A 16990-nucleotide genomic window follows, 5' to 3' on the forward strand; every position below is an offset into this window, starting at 1 on the left:
GCATCCTACTCAAGGTTAAACATGCAGAACACCTTAGTTGTACATTTCATCTGATGTCATGGTTAAGGGAGCAAGTGTCAGACACAGAGAGCTCAAAGCCTTGTTTTTGCTACTTCCTTGGTGTGTATTTATTGAGATGGGACAAACAAAAGGTGAGGGAATTTACAAGACCTACATTATAAGAAGTGTTGAAAGGAGTTCTACCTGAAACAAAGACCATGTATACAGAACTGAGCGACATGACAAACATTCTCAATATACTTATCAGTGAGTCCCTTGAAGGCACAAACTGTCTTTATTCACCATCACACCATTTCTAACATCGTGTCTGGCTCATTAATTGCCTTTTTAAAATGAACTTTCAATCTGTCCATCTCTCCATACTCCTGGCTCTTGACTCTGCTCTGGAACCTCCCACCAGCTGCTGCACCAGCCTCTGGTACCCTGCAGCTCCCAGGCGGTGACCATACCTCCTCGACATTCCGCCTGGTTCCTGGGTCCCCTTGGTTGTAATGCTCTCCTGATTTCCTCAGGCCCTGAGGACCAGGGGTGGCTCCTGCTTCCCACAGAAGCAGGAAAATGACCTGGTACCTGACAGGACGTGCCTGGTGTCCCCACAGCAGCAGACATTACCAGTCGCAACTTTTAAGTGGACCCAGATTCCTTTTCTTGGCATCTTTTCAGGCAGCTACAACCAGTGACTAAAATGGGTCCAAGGATAGTCCTTGGGTAGGTCTTTTTTGTTATCCTCACCTGAGGATTTTTCCATTATTTTTAGAGTGGAGGGGGGTAGGTAGAGTAGAAACACCAATGCGAGAGAGACACATCGATTGGTTGCCTCCCACATGTGACTGGAACAGGGCCAGGGATAGAACCTGCAACCCAGATATATGCCCTTGACTGGGAATCAGACCAACCTTTTGTTGCGTGGGCCTATATCTAACCACTGAGTAATACAGGCCCAGCCAGGGCCTTGGGTAGGCGTTAAAGGGAAGGGGAAGGCAGAAACAGCAGCTTGGGGGCAGAGTGGAACAGGTCAGCCATGAAGAATGCCTGCCCCTGCAGTAGAGGCCATCAAGGTGCCAAACTCGGGCAGGCTAGACAGCCTGAATTCTGCTCAGCCCAGCCAATGTTTCTATTTCAAATGCAGAAAGGGGACATCATGGCCTTTGGGACATCCTCATGTACAGACCGCTCTATCTGTAAAATGGGATTAAAAAATTCATGCATGCACATCCTCATTGTGGCAGTTTTTGATTTTAAACCAAGATCTCCAAAAAGCCTGACCCCGAGGACACCAGGGTTCAACAGCAGCTGCTCCATTCACCCTGCTCCCACCTTCACACAGTGACCTGTCCTCTCAAGTTTACCTCCTGTATTTTACACCCCAGATAAGTCGACCAACTCGTCCCAGTTTGCCTGGGACTTACCTGGTTTTAGCAATTCAAGTTCCTCGTTCTGGGAAACCCCTCAATCCCAGGCAAACTTGGACAGTTGGTCACACAGCAGGCAGCTTTTTGAGCCAACCCCCAGAACTCCAGGACACCCCACTTTCTCTGACATCAGCATCTGTCTCTCTAGTCTCCTCTGTCACCAGCCACCCTTCCAAAGCCTTGGCCTGACTGCTCCTCAACACCTCAACTGTCATGGGTCCTAAATCTGAACCAACTACCATCCTTTGTTCACCTCCTAGTCCGAATTGAACACTTTAAACAACAACCCATGTTGAACACTCCAGGACTGAAAACGAGATCTGGCCCGTGACCCACTTTCTTCAGGCCCAGTCTTGCTGGCACAAGGCTTGATGCTGATTTAAAAGGCAGACAAAGCACGTTGGTAAGGTTTATTAAATGGGTGGTGGAGGAAAGTGATGAGCAGCTACAAATTCAAGAGAAAATTCTTGGTTACTAAAGTCATTCTGGGCATGGCCGAGGGACACAGGGCTGGCCCTCTAAGGGTGCTGCTGTCAAGACGCAGAGCTGGTTGAAGTGGACCCCAAGCTTCCCTCTGATCTCTTGTGCAGAGTGAAGTTGCTCATGATGCTCTGAGCGGGCAGGGGGGAGAGCTGTGGTGAGGCTTCATGTGGGGACCTCCCTCTCAATTCTCTGCCCCTCTGGTCTCCACAGACACCACCAAGAGAATCTAAAAGAAAGGAAAGGTGAGTCCAGTGGTTTGGAGCTCGCATCTGCATAAACACAAAACAGCTTATCCTCCAGCTATCGGTTCCCAGCCCCTGGCATTAACTCACTTTGGTGAGAAATATCAGGAAACACAGCTCCCAAATCATCCTGAGGGTCACTGATTCATGGCCTTGGGACTTTCTTCAACAGTCTCTGATCTAAGGCTGGCCTAGGACAGGAAGCATACAAGCATTTAGTCTCCAGTGGCCTCTTCTCCCCAAGCGACATCACCAAGCTCCCAGTTTATGCACACCAAACGAGGTATCACCTGAATGGAAAGGGCAATAAAGGAAACCACTTAAAAGCCCACTTTTTATAGGAAATGGTTTTCTCTCAAGTGGTTCATGATCAGGACAACTGCCCCAGATAAAAGTACCCCTCAAGAGGAGAGACAGCTCAGCCCTCACTGTCAGGGGCTTTGACACAGGTCCCACTGCATCCTGACCAAGGGAATGGACCATCATCTTCAGCGGCTCTCACATCGTTTTGTCACTATTTATCTGCCTAGCCTGTCACAGGCCCAGCAGGAGTCATCCTATTCTACAAAGACCCACTTTGTATGACCCAGCCAAAAAAGGCAAATAAAAGATAAGCCTCCAGCAAGACTTGTTAGGTGCCCAGATCTTTGAAGATCAAGACTGCCATGCCCTAACTGGTTTGGCTCAGTGGCTAGAGCGTCGGCCTGTGGACTGAAAGGTCCCAGGTTCGATTCCGGTCAAGGGCATGTACCTTGGTTGCGGGCACATCCCCAGTAGGGGGTGTGCAAGAGGCAGCTGATCGATGTTTCTCTCTCATCGATGTTTCTAACTCTCTATCCCTCTCCTTTCCTCTCTGTAAAAAATCAATAAAATATATTAAAAAAAAAAAAAAAAAAAAAAAAAGACTGCCGGGCCCTGCCCTGGCCAGTGTAGCCCAATTGGGTGAGCATCGTCCCATGCACTGAAAGGTCGCCAGTCCAGTGTGTGTGGCAACCGATGGAGGTTTCTCTCTCAAATCAATAAAAACCAATAAAAACATTAAAAAAAAAAAGACTGCCAGACCCACTGAAAGCTAAATGAGAAAACAGCATCAAAGCCTGAACACATTACATAAGCGAGCCCCAACTCAATCCACAGGTTGCTACACTCAGAGGCATGAATTACCAGGTGGGGGTGGGGGTGGTGATAAACTGTCTTTTCAAAATGGTCACCACTGTCCATAAATCCTCCAACATGACTGAGGAGCCCCAGGCCTGGTAACCAGGCTGTGCGACAGGACAAGCAAAAGGGCAGAGGGCAGGTTGGGAAATCTCACGTTTATCAGATGGCTGCCTGTACCAGGTGGCTCACATGTATTATTCCCACTACCTTCACAGCATCATGAGAGACATAGGGCAAAAGACATGGCAAACTGCATCCCATCCTCAGAGACGAGAGACATGAATGTCAACGGAAGAGCACCTGGGAACCAGACAGGAGTCCTCAGACCAAAAGTGGGGACCAATGAGAAGAATACCTTGACCTCACCTCCAACTCACCTCAGCGAGGACATGCCTTTCAGGGGCACCATGCTGCATCTTCCGAGTCTACAGAGAGACGGCAGCCACAGGGTCCTGCCTCCTACAGAACACAGCTGCACGGACAAGAGGCAGAAGAATGGCGGACTCCATGTCTGGGTGTCCCGTCAGCAACACACCATTCCAACATGAACCAGAAAGCAAGCCACAGTTCGAGTCCACAAATACAGACTCCAAAGATCCACAGGCCGGAAATGTCTTCTCTAGTAAAACCCAGGGTCATCCTTTTCAAGAGAAACCACAAAGCACACGTTAAATATCAGTAAAGGAGAGTAATAGTCAATGTGCTCGACTCTCCTCCGTGACTGACAAGAAAACGCCTCAATTTTCTGGTAGACTGTGACAATACAAACTGACTCAGAATTAATAGAACCCCTCTTTGCCACTACACTTGGCCCCCAACTTTTTTCCCCTCCATTAATTTGATATTACCGACGGCTCCTGGAGAAGCAATATAGTTGTGCTCAAGAGTCAAGGAGCAAAAACACCCAAACACCACTGGCTGTCTTGAATAACGTATTATTATGGATTATCCTACACTCCTATAAATTTATAAAGCAGAACCCATGAATTATGCATGCCCTTCAGCACTATCTGAATTTACTCCACTGTGAGGTACATATGTAAACACATGGACTGGTTTCTGAGAAGTGGATCCTTAACTTGAAAAGACAGAGTGAAGCCCACAAGTCAGGGGGTCGCCCAGTCACTATATCACATGGGGCCAGCGAAGGAGAGAATGGCAGGAGGAAACAGCTAGTGTGTGGAAGTTCCAGGGTTTGGAGGGGACAGCTGGGCCCTTCAAACACGGGGAAACTCCTTTCAGCAATCCTCTCCCGCACTATCAATGGCCAGGGCACAGCGCCCACGATCATTTTCGAATGCAGGAGCAGAAAAGGACGGTTAGGGCAGGAGGCTGGTGCCAGGGGCATGGCTGAGACAGGCAAGCGGCCCAGCCGAGCAGAACCCCAACAGCTTCTGCTGTGTCCTGCAAAGACCCCCTGAAATCTCTGCCGGAACCTAGACATTACCAGCATAAAAAATTAGAAGTGCTTTTGGGTTGGGAAAGATCAGGATCATGTGGTCATGACACCACCATGTAAAAAAGTTAGAAACCTTCTCTGCTACCCCAGCTTTGATTTTTCAGATGAAGAAGTAGAGAGGAGACTAGGTCACCGCTGGACAGGTTCAGAGGTGGGACCAGAGTCTCTGGTGTCTAAACCCACATGCTTTCCGTCACAGCAGCCTGCTGACACGCCAGCACTCGGAAGGGCGATGCCCCAGGGAGCCCCTGACCCAAGCAGGTTCCTAGAGGCCCCTCTCCTGTAGGCGTGTGAAGGACTTCCCAGAGCAGAAACACAGCTGTGAACTCACGGATGCCCCCTTTACCTCCCTCCCCCTCACATTTTCACCCAAGTCCCAGGGAATATGCATGTGACTTTACAGATGTAAAGTAACAAAATTCCAGAAAATGGTCTAAAAAACTTACCTCAGGACCCCATGGTCTAGCACCCGGCTGATAAGGAGACTGACATGAAGATGACTGCCATCTCCCATGGCACCCCTGCACCCGCAGACCCACCTGCAAGAGACAAGCCATGAATGGGCACTCGTAGCAGGCCCCGGGGGCACAGAGAACACGCACAGTAGCTGGCAGATTAGAGCACCCACAAATATGGGCTGTTACTATGAGTACCCGAACGGCCACACTGCCGTCCCAGGAACAAGAACAACTTAACTCTAGGAAGGGGTCTGCAGATCGTCTGTGATCAGGAGTAACATCCGTGTTATCCTGTGTGCCAACTGTGATCGATTTGTTGCTAAAAGTCTATGTTGAAAGGATGCCGAGCCCAAGTTTTAGGGAGGGTGCCATGGCTGACTGGCAGTGACTAGCAGGAACTGGAAGGGTACTGGGTAGGGGAAGGCCCCATGTCTACCATCTAGTTTAAGAGCTGCTTACATATATATCCTCAACTCTATTGTGCTTGGCCCAGCTCTATTACTGCTCAAGTCCCTTCCCTGTCATCTAAGGGAAGAGGGAAAACCACCCCTGATGGGCCATGGGCTCTGTCCATGGCAAGACGAAAGGTAGACCACAAGAAGTCTATCTTTCAATAGAGAGAGAACACTTTTCCAGTGGGTGGGCGGACGGGGGAGGGAATGTCTCAGTCCAGGGCACTTTTCAACGGTTTTGTTCCCCTAACCGCCCACAAAGGGATGAGCCTCATTTTGTTATTTTGCTTTGTTTCTGTCCAGGTGCTGTATGTCAGCCCCTGAGCACAATGCAAAACAAGACTGAGGCTCTGCCCTCAAGATCGCAGCATGGGGACACGATAAACAAGCCAACACTTTCCAGGCGTGATTAGCGCGAAGAGGTGGGTCTGAGGATGTGGGAAGGGGTGCATGTGATGGGGAGGCACCAGGTACCAGGAAGTAACACAAACTGGTGGGAAGACATGTCCGAAAGCGTCAGGGTTTGGAAGGGACATGGGTGGACCCTCCAAACACGGGGAAAAGCTTTCGCAGTTCCTCTCCCTGCACTATCAATGACCAGGGCACAGGCAGCCCACGATCACTTTCGAATGCAGGGGCAGAAAAGGGCAGTGAGCGAGGCCAGAAGGGAGGCCACTGCCAGCAGCCTGAGAAATGGCTGAAGTGAGACCGGGCCAGCACACAGGTCAATGACCAGATTACAACCGAAGATTACAGAAGCCACATCTCATTTTCAGAGATTACTTACCAAGTCCCTGCCAAGAGCTGAGAGTTGAAGGGAAGACTAACAGTAGGTATACTGAGAATCCTTGAGTTCCGAAAGACTGGGCATGAGTTGGCACCAACACGGAACATATGACAGCATTCCCACTCAGGCTCACAGAGCGCACCGCTGGTCACGACATAAACCCAGGCTTGGCTCTAAAACGCAGCCCTCCGTCCATTCCAACACACTGTTTCCTCTCAACATCACCGGAGCCTTCACCAGCGGCTCTCAGAAGAGGGCCGGGACCTGTGCCTGCTGGCCCCAGGGGTCAAACCTGGGAACACTGGGGAGCAGCCTTCACTGTGCTCTCCTCGCCCCACACCTCTGGCCTATTAGCCTGCACAGAACTTGAGCTCTAGAGAACCAGACAGAACATACTTACCTGGGATCTCCTAATCCAGGATCTCCCTGAGGACATTTCTCATTCATGGGACAGCGGTCACAGGACACTCCTGCAGGGGAAGGAAGCCAGCATGTGATAGGCCACTCGGCACTGCTTATATGTCCAGAAAACCGTCGTGCTCAACAGAAAGTCACTTGGGGAATCCAAGTGTTAGGATATGGATACGAATGCAATGACAGCCTGTCTCCCTTGAACCTCAGTCTACTTCATGCTCCGTCACTGCCACTCACCTAAGACTGTCCCCTCAGGAAGGGGCAAGAGTGGGTCCTCTGAGTATGAGGAAACCCTGACAACTTTCCCTTTGCCTGCACTACAGGACACGGGCACCCTTACTCACTTCCAACTCAGGCAGAGGAAAGGACACAGAGCTGGCGAAACTGCAGACCAGAGCCAGAAGACCACAGCTACGGCCACAAGCAACCCAGGCATCGCCCGAGGCAGCACCCCCTCTCATTGTCCTCTGTTAAGGCCTCACAGACTCAACAAACCAGACACCAGGGGCCTGGCGGCCTCTAAAGGTGGCGGGAGGGTGGTGGTGTGTGAAAGCTCCAGGGTTTGCAAGGGATGGGGTGCACCCTCCAAACACGGGGAAACGCTTCCAGCAGCTGCTCTCCCTGCACTATCAATGACCAGGGCACGGGCAGCCCACCATCACTTTCGAATGCAGGGGCAGGAAAGGCGGAGTGAGAGCCAGAACGAGGAGCCCATGTAAGCAGCCCAGCCCAGGACCCTGAGCACCATCATCACTCCATGTAGAGTCCATCTCCCCTCATCAGAAGGGTCCACAGGACCCGACAGGCTTGGCTCAGTGACTGAACATCGGTTACTCAAATCCGGGTCACACCCACGCCCACGGGGCAGGCTCCATCCTCAGTGGGGAGTGTGCAGGAGGCAGCCAATTATCATTGATGTCTCTCTCCCCTTTCCTCTCTGAAATCAATAAGATTAAAAAAAAAAAAGAAGTAAGAAACTTAACCCAAGTTTCACAGGGAAGGAGGGGCTGAGTCAGGATCTGAACCCCCAAACCCAGCCCCATCTACTCCACCAGGCCCCTTGGGCACAAGTGCTTTGCACGACAGTTCCCGGCGCCCAGGTGAACTCCAGGACCCTCCCCCCCTCGGCGGTGGGGCCGGAAGGCAACAAGCCCGGGGTTCAAGGGGCTCAGGGGCAGCAGCACTTACCCGGGGGGGCTCACCCTCCGGCCACAGTGCGGGCGCATCAGGCAGTGTCATCGGGGCCCTGGAGAGACGGGGCGCTGGCTGGTGCAGAGCCCCAAAGGCCGTCCGAGGGAGAGCTGTCATCTGCCTCCGAGAGCCGGAGTCCCGCGGCCTGGGCCGGGAAGAGCAAGGGGAAGGCTTTCGTGCAGAGCAGCGGGAGGACTCCAGGCTCCGGGGCCCTGGGAGCATCCCTGAATTGAATGCTCAGCCCACGGGTCGGTCAATGGAGGTCCAACACTTCCCTTAGGGCTATTAAAGGGAAAGAATTACGGTCACTAGTACACCGTGTAGGCAACAGACGAGTGGCTCGGGGAGGTTAAATGCCGGGGCAGAGGAAACCTGGGGCTTTGTCGCCCCCCAGGCCCGGGGTCACACGCGGCTCCGGCCCCGTTTCTGGCCGTCAGCGGGCACAGGCCTCCCCCCCCCCCGGGCGGGTGAGGACGGGGATCGGACGCCCGGCCGGCTCCGAGGCAGCGTGGGCAGAGGGCGCGGCCGCCCTGACGCCCTTTTCCCCAGGGCACGAACCCGGAGAGATCCACACCCGGCGGAAGAAACGGGCACCGAAGTGGGAGCCGGGCCCAGCCTCGGAGCTGACCTCCGGCCTCAGTTTCCCGACATTGGAAGGCGCAGACCACGCGCCCATCGCTCTCCGCAGTGGACTCACCTGGGTGCCGCGACCAGCGGCTCGGGACAGCGGCGGAGAGAGGGCCGACACTGCGGGACGGCGTGGATGTCTGAGGATTCCGGGAGATGGCGTGGGTCGACTGCCGGCAGCACCCACGCGACCAGGCCCTTCCTCCGGATGCTCGGCGCCGGCGGAAACGAGGCTGCGGCGCGGGCTGCGGCCCAGAGCGGCGCCTCCCCGGACAGAGCCCGCGAAAGCGGTTCCAGCGCCCCCTGGTGGAGCGGAGTTCAAATTCTGACTCTGGAGGGTTTGGGATAATTTTCCCAACGCAGTCTGGAATTAGAGAAAAAACATTCTATTTGTTCTGAAGGTGTTCCTTGGTCACTGATTTGTCATTAATATGTAAAAATGATCACTCTTCCACGTGAGGAACTTTTATTAGCAGGATCTCGTTGTACACTGTGTTTAATTTGGGCAATAGGAATTTGAGTGACCACTGTATTCATAGCACCTGGTTTAGTGGCTGGCACAGGTGAACAAATGAGTGAATTCTGTCCATGTATTTATTTGGCCATCACCAGTCTAAAATATTGTCTGAGACTGGAATGTGAGGAAGCCTAGAGGGATATGCAGGTGCTTTACTGAATCTCATCCTAAAATTAAATGGGAAAAGAATCCTTGATCAGATTTGCATGTGAGGGTCCTGATCAGATATGCATAGTGGCAGAGAAGGCAGAGGTCCTGTGCTCCCAACATCACACTAGACACAGGCCTGGGAGGGGACTCATGGCTCCCAATTCTCACAAGCTCTAGCACTGCCTGTATCCCAAGCCAGGTGTACCTCTCAGACCCCGGGCAACCCTGCCACTAACTCAGCCCACATTCTGAAGAGTAAAACAGCGCACCCTTGGCCCACAGACAGATTCCTGGCGCTCACTACGTCCACACAATCCAGATGTATGCAACCGAGAGAAAATGGGGGTCTCTGAGCATGCGAACACTCCACATTCAGTGTTCTGGGAGAAGTTGCTGGGGTTCTAAGACTGTGAGAAAATTGGGGGGGGGGTGGTCTCTGTTTTTTCTGGGGGGGGTGGTCTCTGTGGTGGTCCTCACAGCCACATGGGATGCTTTGGCTGTGAGGACACTGGACACACTTGTGGCCACTCAGCCTGCTGCCCTCTCCTGACTCCTGCTCTTGCTCTTCCTCTCCGTGCGACCTTGGCTAAGTGACCTAACTTCTCCGCCTAGCCTTCGTTTTCCTTTTCTGAAAGATGGCAGAATCAGAGCTCCCCCCTCATAGTGTTGCTGTGAAAATTAAGTGAAACGACTCATATCAAGAGCATACCACAGAGAACATGGCGAAGGCATGGTAGTTGCAATACTTTAGTACTTCTGAGAAAGCTGAGGGCCCTCTGGGATTACTTATGGGGCAGAGCAAGTGTGCTGAGTTTGAAAAGTCTAGTGGGCCAGACTTGACATTTAAAATAATTGAATGGAAACTGTGTTCCTTATTTTTAGTGATTATAAGACTTGCTACCTAAGAATGGGCAGAAAAGCTATGAGACCTGCCTGATATTTCTCTAGGGACAGGAGAAAGATACTTCTACTTAGAAAGTCTAAGAGGCTGGCAAAAAACAAACAAACCAACAAAACACACACACACACACACACACACACACACACACACACAAAACAAAACACACAAAAACACACAAATAAAATTATGATTACATACGAGGAGTTCTATTTTCAACACACTGGTTGCATTAATAATGGATTGGGCTGTAACTCTGAGGCCAACATTCCACCAATCTAGAATTTGTGACCTCACAATAGCTGAGAGAGCCCCTTTCCTTGGAGGAAAATGAAACCGTTGGCTGGGCAGATTGTCCCAAGGAGTTGATGCCCAGGGTCAAGGCTGGAAGTCAGCAACTGGCCCTGTGAGGCCTGCAGGAGCTCCAGGCTCCACCCCCACGCTAAGAATGATCACCATGCTGGAGACCTTGCTGTGCCTGTCCATCCTGCTCCTGGCCTTCTTTCTGCTCCTCTGTTACTGCATCTTTCGGAGGCAATAGGCTCAGGCCCCTGCAGGTTGGAGCTGAGGCCTCGTAGAAGCCTTGACCATTCCAGCCCCCTGGGGCTTCTCAGGCAGGTCGGGCTCTCCCTGAGCTGCCTCATGCCCTGGATCTTGGCCTGTTTTGGAGTCTCCAACAGCCCCAAGCCCTCTCTGGATGCTCTGACAGACTGAGATGAGACAGAGGGTCTTTCCACCAGGGTCAGCTCCCACCAGGGTCTCAGCACCTCCTTCTCCCTGAGTCCCCTACTTGGGTCCTCTGACCCCCACAACCTCTCTCTCTCTACTTTTGCTTCTGGTTCATTAAAGGCCACTGGTTTTGAAGAGGGGACCAATGTGGGCCAATAATGATATAAATGACTCAGGCAGCCTCTGCCATGTGGACAGGCATGAGAAGTTGTAGTCCTCTTCCTTCAAAAACTGGCAGGGATGTGCCCTGGGGAATGAAGTCCTAGATAAAGACTGATAACCTCAGCAGTGAGATTGGAATTTCCTTCTATCCATGGTGGATGACCCTTGAAAACAGCCTTCTTAACTAATGAATCTGGATGATTAATTAACTTGGGCTTCCTTGAACAATGACTTTGGACCTTCCTTGCTAACTAAATAACTGAGATAGTTGTGGCTAATTACTTACACTTTCCTGGCTTGAGAATTGTTAACTTCCTTGCCTGAATACTTGGGTATTCCAGGATAATGATACACGACTTTGGCTCATTATCTTTCACCATGCTAGCTGACCACATCAGCTCTTCCACTCTGAAGACCTTGGGTTTCTGCCCTGGCTGGGTGACTCAGTTGGCTGGAACATTGGCCTGTATACTACAATGTTGTAGGTTCATTTCCCGGTCGGAGTACATACGTAGGTTGTGGGTTAGATCCCCAGTCAGACTAGTACAAGAGGCAACTGATCGATGTTTCTCTCTCTCTCTCTCTCCCTCTCCCTTCCTTTCTCTAGTGAGGATTTTAAAAAAAGAAAAAGACCTTGGAGTTTCCTAGCCAAGGACATTAAACATCCTTGGCTATTTTTCTGGGACTTCCAGGATAAAAATAGAAGACTGCTACTATGATTTTACCATTATGTATGATGTTGGCTAATGTTTACACTGTATATTCTATTTCTAAAATCTAAAAATTTTTTAAAAGTTATGAATGTATATTAGTTTTTATAAAGTGATAATGATGATGATAACTAAAATTAATTAAACTAGCTTACTATAAACAACTATTAAAAACACTTATGATACTGCATTTCAATGTATTATTCTACCTATTTTTAAATTGTGATAAAATCCACATAAATATAAAACTTACCATCTTGACCATTTTAAATACTCAGTTCAGAAATCTCAAGTACATTCACATTGTTGTGCAACCATCACCACCATCCATCTCCAGAACTCTCTTCATCTTGCAAAACTGAAACCTGTTCCCATTCAACAAAGAAGACAGACGTGGTCTCTGACTTTGTTGGTTGTAGTCTAGTGGGGATAATAAACAAATGAGCCAGCAAATGTAGTCATTAAAAATCGTGACAAGTTCTACAGAAAAACTGAGGCGCTGATGTAAAATCAATGAAATAAGAGCAGAAACTAAAATGGATTAAAATGAGTATAACCATATTTAGAGCAACCCTCCCCATACTCAATAATAAAAGGATGTTTGAGCTTTGGCACATCCTTTTGCCATTGTAAAGGGGTGGCCCTTGAAAGAATAATTAACTTTGGGTCTTCAGCAGGACATTTTGAGCTGGGAGTGGAGGTTCAAGGGAAGTACCCTTATTATTTCTCACCCTCGGGGCCTCTTTTCCATACATATAATTAAAGCAAGTTTAAAACCAGTGTAGTCTCCCCAACATCTCTCATTTTCACTTAGGAAGAAAAGAAAAGGTGTGAAATAGGGGAAGAAAAAAGGCAACAAAAGGTGAAATAAAGACTGATAACATCACTATTTTGAACTAATAGATCCTGGTTAGGTGACTCTTTTCATGGATTAGTAGAAGCTTTAAATTCCTACCTGGCCTAGTTACTGTCAGGCCTCCACTTAGCCATGGCCACAAAGGGAGCCCCCAAGCATGAAAGGGTGAGTAGGATAAAGAGATAAGGGTTGAGGAGTAGAGTGGAGAATCTATCAGGATGACTAGGAGGAGGCTAGGGATTCTCTAATGCCCAGTGGGGATAGATGGGGAGCTCACCTTTGAGTCATCTCTGTGGAGTCCTGAGTTGTAAATCTAGGACCTGGATCCCTAGCAGCCCATAGATATTTCACAGTATTCTCTATGACCCACAGTCTCAGATTCAAATCAAGTCCAAACTCTTAGCATTAACTGTATCAGTAGCCTCTTTGGCTATTGGAAGGCCTCACTTGTCAAGAATGACCCAAACCAGGGCTTTGGTTCAATAATTTGTACAGTATCTTGCCAATGACCACACGTCCTGACTTCCAGTAAGAAGGGGGAAGGGTTGCCCAGCCAGCATGGCTCAGTGGTTGATTGTCAACCTATGAACCAGAAGGTCACAGTTCGATTCCTGGTCAGTTGGTTGTGGGCTTGGTCCACAGTGTGGGGAGTGCAGAAGGCAGCCAATCAATGATTCTCATCATTGATGTTTCTATCTCTCCCTCTCTCTTCCTCTCTGAAATCAATAAAAATGTAAAATAAAAAAGGGGGGGGGGTGTTTAAGAGCTTTTAATGTTGGCAGAGTTTAAATAAAGGGTGAAATTAGAGATAACGAAGGGGCTTCCCCAAAGGTATTGACTTAATTAAAATTGAGTAACAATGGGTTCTACTGATACTAGGTTATAAACCATCAGAAATAATCACACTTTCAGTAAAGCAGTATCCACCCTACCAGGAAGAGAGGCAATAAATGGTGATTAACTGATTCTTATCACACATCTTTCCTGATGATCCTGGTTCCTGAATCTGGGAGTGGAGAGAACTGTGTTCTAGACCAGGCTGGGCAAACAATGACCCACAAGTTGAATCTAGCCTGCTGCTTGTTTTTGGACAGTCCTCAAGCTAAGAATGATTTTACATTTTTAAATGGTTGTATAAAATTTAAAAGATGAATAGCCCTGGCCAGGTGACTCTGTTGGCTGGTGCACTGTCCCATACACCAAAAGGTTGCAGGTTCAATCCCCCTGTGGGGGTGTGTGTGGGAGGCAACTGATTGATGTTTCTCTCTCACATCGATCACATGTGTTTTTTTTCCTCTTTCTCTTAAAAATCAATGAACATATCTCTGGGTGAGGATTAAAGAATAATAATAATAAAATATGAATAATATTTTATGACACCAAAATTAAGTACAATCTACATCAGCATTACTAAACTAAGCATTCATCACAATATTTCCAACTCACAGTGAAGTGACAATTAGAAAAAAATTTTGAATCATCACAGTGGAATTTCTTGACAAAAATAAACAGTGAAAATGAGGTTGAAGCCAGAGTAAGTTTGAGTGGCTTATTTGTTAGCCAAATAAGGAAAACCGATAGTGGGTTAATTAAATAGTGATTGATTGCCACTACTGAAGGAATGTGTCCAGAGAAAATAAACTTGTTTAAGACTGTTATTCTTTTTGGAAGAATAGTTGACCAAAGAGTTGACAACATGGGGAACAACATTAACAGTCAATTAAAAATCAGGGTGAATAATTTTTCAATTTTTTTTTTTTACTCTTGATGAATCCAAAAGATGTTACTGATACTACTAAGTTGTTTTTTATTCTAAAAGTCAATGCTGACTTTGAAGTGAAAAAAGAATTAGTCTCTATGAATAGTCTGTGTTATAACTAAAGGGGAAATACTACAACTTCTTTGTGCTAAGATGTATTAAACTTACAGTTATAAAAATATGTGTGAAGCAGAAAAGAGCTTACTTCACAAATTTACAAAGCTTGTGAAAATGTAACGTTTAAGGCTTATTCATTAGCAGGTGTTTTGTAGAAAATATTTGACTGTATCATATGTTGCTGAAACAGTAGTGTGAATGGTGAACTTCATTTGCTTTTGTGGACTTAACCATCAGTTCTGTCAATTTTTGTCAGGAATATTCCCTCATGGCTTGGCAATAGCAAAATTTCGTTGTGGAATTTTAAAAATCTTATCTAATATTGAATTTTTTTCTTAATGAAAAGAACCAGCCCCAACTGTAATGGAATACTGAATGGCTTGGGAAATTAGCTTTTGAGGCAGACATAATGTTTCCTAATGAATTGAACCTAAATTTTTTTGCAAGGCAAAATATCAATGATATGCAAATCTTTAACTGTAGTACTCATTTTGATAACAACCAATGTTGCTTGAATCTTTTTTAAAATTTATTTTTATTGTTAAGCGTATTGCAGATGTCCCCTATTTTCCTCTCCTTTGCCCCTCCTCTGTCTGGCTCCTGCCCCATCCCAGGCCTTTACTATTTTCTGTGTCCATGGCTATGCAGGTTAATCTCTTCCTAGCCCCCTTCCCACCCTCCCCCTGAGATCTATTAGTCTGTTCCCTGCTTCCATGTCTCTGGACCTATTTGTTCATTAGTTTATTTTGTTCATTAGATTCCACATATAAGTGAGATCATGTGATATTTGTCTTTCTCTGACTGGCTTATTTTGCTTAGCATAATAATCTCCAGGTCCATCTACACAGTCACAGGATAAGAGATCCTTCTTTTTTACAGGTGCATAGTATTCCATTGTGTAAATATAATACAGCTTTTTTATCCACTCATCTACTGATGGGTACTTGTGCTATTTCCAGATTTTAGATATTGTAAATAATGCTGCTATGAACATAGGGGTGCAAATATTCTTTCTGATTGGTGTTTCAGGATTCTTAGGGTATATTTTACTTCCTCCTTTTCATTTTGGATGCCTTTTATTTTTTTCTTCTTGTCTAATCCCTGTGGATAGGACTTCTATGTTGAATAAAATAAAAGTGGTGAATGTGGACAACCCTGTCTTGTTTTTGTTTTTAAGGGCAATGCTTTTAGTCTTTGACTATTGAGTATGATGTTGGCTGTGGCTTTCTCATATATGGCCTTTATTATGTTGAGGTATATTCCCTCTATTCCCACTTTGCTGAGAGTTTTTATCAAAAATGGGTTTTGGATTTTGTCAAATACCTTTTATGCATCTATTTATATGATCATGTGATTTTCATCCTTCATTTTATTTATATGATGAATCACATTATTGATTTGGCAATATTATATCAGCCTGCATCCCTGGAATAAATCCCACTTGGTCACGATGTATAATCTTTTTGATGTATTGTTGGATCTGATTTGCTAATATTTTGTAAATTATTTTAGCATCTTTGTTCATCAGGAATATTGGCTTGTAATTTTCTTTCTTTATAATGTCTTTATGTGGTTTTGGAATTAGGATAATTCTGGTCGTGTAAAAAGAACTTGGAAATCTTCTCAAATTCAAGTCTTCTTGAATTTTTTGTAATAGTTTGAGGAGGATAAGTGTTAGTTCTTTTTTGAATGTTTGGTAAAAGTTGCCTGTAAATCCATCTGGTGCAGGGATTTTGTTTGTTGGGAGTTTTGTTTTTTAAAATTTTTAAAAATTATTATTTCTTCAATATCATTAGTTGTTATTGGCTTCTTCAGGTTTTCTGATTCCTCCTGTTTGAGTTTTAGAAGATTGCATATTTCTAGGAATTTGTCCATTTCGCCCAGGTTGTTTACTTGGTTGGTAAATAGATGCTTATCGTTTTTTTCTCATAATCCTTTATATTTCGGTGGTGTCAGTTGTTACTGTGCTTCTTTCTTTTCTGATTTTATTTATTTGATTCCTCTCTTTTTGTTTCTTGATGAGTCTGGCTAAAGGTTCATTAGTCTTGTTTATTTTTTCAAAGAACCAGCTCTTGGTTTCATTGGTCTTTCATATTTTTTTAAAAAAAATATTTTATTGATTTTTTACAGAGAGAAAAGGAGAGGGACAGAGAGTCAGAAACATCAATGAGAGAGAAACATCGATCAGCTGCCTCCTGCACACCTCCCACTGGGGATGCACCCGCAACCAAGGTACATGCCCTTGACCGGAATCGAACCAGGGACCCCTCAGTCCACAGGCTGATGCTCTATCCACTGAGCCAAACCAGCCAGGGCCGTTTTTTTTGTGTGTGTTTTTTTAATCTCTATGTCATTTATTTCTGCTCTGATCTTTATTATTTCCTT

The 16990-nt window shown here is 46.9% G+C and overlaps 1 long non-coding RNA gene across 9 annotated transcripts; it reads right to left on the minus strand.

Moving 5' to 3' along the window:
• Positions 1-1795: 1795 nt before the first annotated feature.
• On the minus strand, positions 1796-8918 carry LOC307107038. Of its 9 annotated transcripts, XR_013814174.1 has the most exons (6): positions 8078-8918; positions 6876-6945; positions 5225-5317; positions 3697-3959; positions 2249-2349; positions 1801-2142 (listed from the first exon to the last, which is right to left on the minus strand). It is a non-coding gene; the product is annotated as an uncharacterized lncRNA (long non-coding RNA). The 9 variants fall into 9 exon arrangements; XR_013814171.1 differs by adding an exon at positions 3474-3619 and having other exon boundaries at positions 1796-2142; positions 5225-8918; XR_013814173.1 differs by having other exon boundaries at positions 1797-2142; positions 5225-8362; positions 8778-8918.
• Positions 8919-16990: the final 8072 nt, after the last annotated feature.

Source organism: Cnephaeus nilssonii (assembly GCF_951640355.1).
Source record: "Cnephaeus nilssonii genome assembly, chromosome: 11".
NCBI classification, from domain to species: domain Eukaryota; kingdom Metazoa; phylum Chordata; class Mammalia; order Chiroptera; family Vespertilionidae; genus Cnephaeus; species Cnephaeus nilssonii.